Genomic DNA, 1982 nt, shown 5'->3' with positions numbered 1-1982 from the left:
TTTTTCTCTCAAAACTTTTTTATTGTTTTTCAAAAACATTCGTTTTTTTGTGTGTTTTTTTGGGGAGAGAGAAATGATGAGATGGGGTTGGAAGCGTGACGTTGGATGTAAATGTGTTTCCCAACGACACGATGATTTGATGGGAAGAGAAGGTTTTTGTCAGATTTCATCAAATATTTGAGTGCATGCTGATTCTGAACCTCTCCGCCCTGTTTGCCAATGGCCTTGGAACAGTATTATTTCGAGGCCGATACTGTAGACTCTTTTTTTTAAGAATAAGTGTTTGATTGATTTTAGTGAAAATATTTTGTAGAAAAAAAATGAAAAAAATATATTTTATATGAAAAAATATAAAAAATTTGTTTTGTAGTGATTTTTTTATTTTAATAATAATAATAAAAATGATTGATGTGGTATAAAAAATAAAGATATTTGAATTAATTTTGGGGTGAATTTTTTTTTTTTTTTTTTTTGAGATTGAGGGAGGCCCTGGAGGCTGGAACGGCCATTGGCAAACACACCCCTCAAGTCTCAACCTGCTCATAAGACTTTCTTTATTTAAAGCTTGGCCCATTACATCAAGCCCTACCCTTCATAGGCCCATCAAAAGATATATGTTCCCACTACTTTTCTTTTTTCACAATTATATATATAATTGTTAAATTTAATTATTTAGTAATAGACGTAGTTAGTGTCATATAAATTGCTACATTAATTTGCAAGTTTTAAAAGTTGTAATACTTTTAATAGTACTTTCTGAAAAAATCTCTATCAAAATTAAGTAGAATGTTTTTCAACCAACTATTAGAATGTAATTTTAGTGTTGGGACTTGGGCCAGCCCACCATAGGCCCATGATCAAAATGCCAATCTCTCGAGTTCCCAGTAAGTCGACATGCTAAAAGGGTCTTTATTTACACAAAACAAAAATTCGCCTACAAAGAGTTTTAGGAAATACAGGCCCAAGGGCCTATGTTGCACCTCGCAACCTGCTCATGGCCAATTGACGGCCCATTTGCGAGCCACTCAAAACCGGCTTACAACCAATTCGCAATTGCAAAACGAAAACGCTCAAGTCGAGGTTGCCAAGGACCCACTCCATTTGCCAATCTCGAACTTCTCACCCTTCTGAGCCAGCAATTGCCAAATGAAGCCTACACCGACAACAATTTGATACGTGAATTTGCACTTCTTAACGTCGTGCCTTGAGAGTCCCCCAATCGCATAAGCATGCTTCCCTGACACCTACCCTCAATCATGTCAAATAAGCATGTGAGCAGACTTTCATCTTGTCGCAGCCTCTCGAGCAACCCTGCCGCAACGCCACTAACTAGGGGTGTCAACTCGGTCCGATTTTTTTGTTTTTGGCCAAAACTGGAACCGGAACCGGGGTACCCCGATTCTCGATTTTGGGAAACTAACTGGGTCCCGGCTCCGTTTTCCTGCCTTCCGGGTTTCACTTCTATCCTAGAACCGGTTTTTGAAAAAAATTAGTGTTTGGGGCTTATTTTAGGTATTGGGCCTAAAATAAGCCAATTATTTTTTTCATAAGTTAGCTCATTTAAAAAACAGCTATTAATCTTTTTGTATAAATTAAAGAGGCTTTATTGTGATTGTTCCAAATAATTAAAAAATAAACCTAAAAAAGCTTAAAAATCCTAAAAAATTAATGTTTTTGCCTATATGAGCCTTAGAAATAAAAAATCAAAATTTTTAAAATACCCTAAAAATCATTTTAAATTAGATACATAAAGAAAACATTAAAACAATAAAAAGTAAAAACAAGTATGTAAACAAACCAACATGCACAAGAAATAAATACCCCTTACTACAACAATTCAAAACCCAAAAAAATAAAAAAATAAAACAAGTATTTAAATAATCTACCAATCAAAAGAAATACACTCACAATAAAAATAGTTCACAAACATATTACAAAGACAATATATATATATATATATATATATATATATATATAATATA

The sequence above is a fragment of the Corylus avellana genome, chromosome ca2, assembly GCF_901000735.1.
Source record: "Corylus avellana chromosome ca2, CavTom2PMs-1.0".
Taxonomy (NCBI): domain Eukaryota; kingdom Viridiplantae; phylum Streptophyta; class Magnoliopsida; order Fagales; family Betulaceae; genus Corylus; species Corylus avellana.
This window is presented reverse-complemented; position numbering follows the sequence as displayed.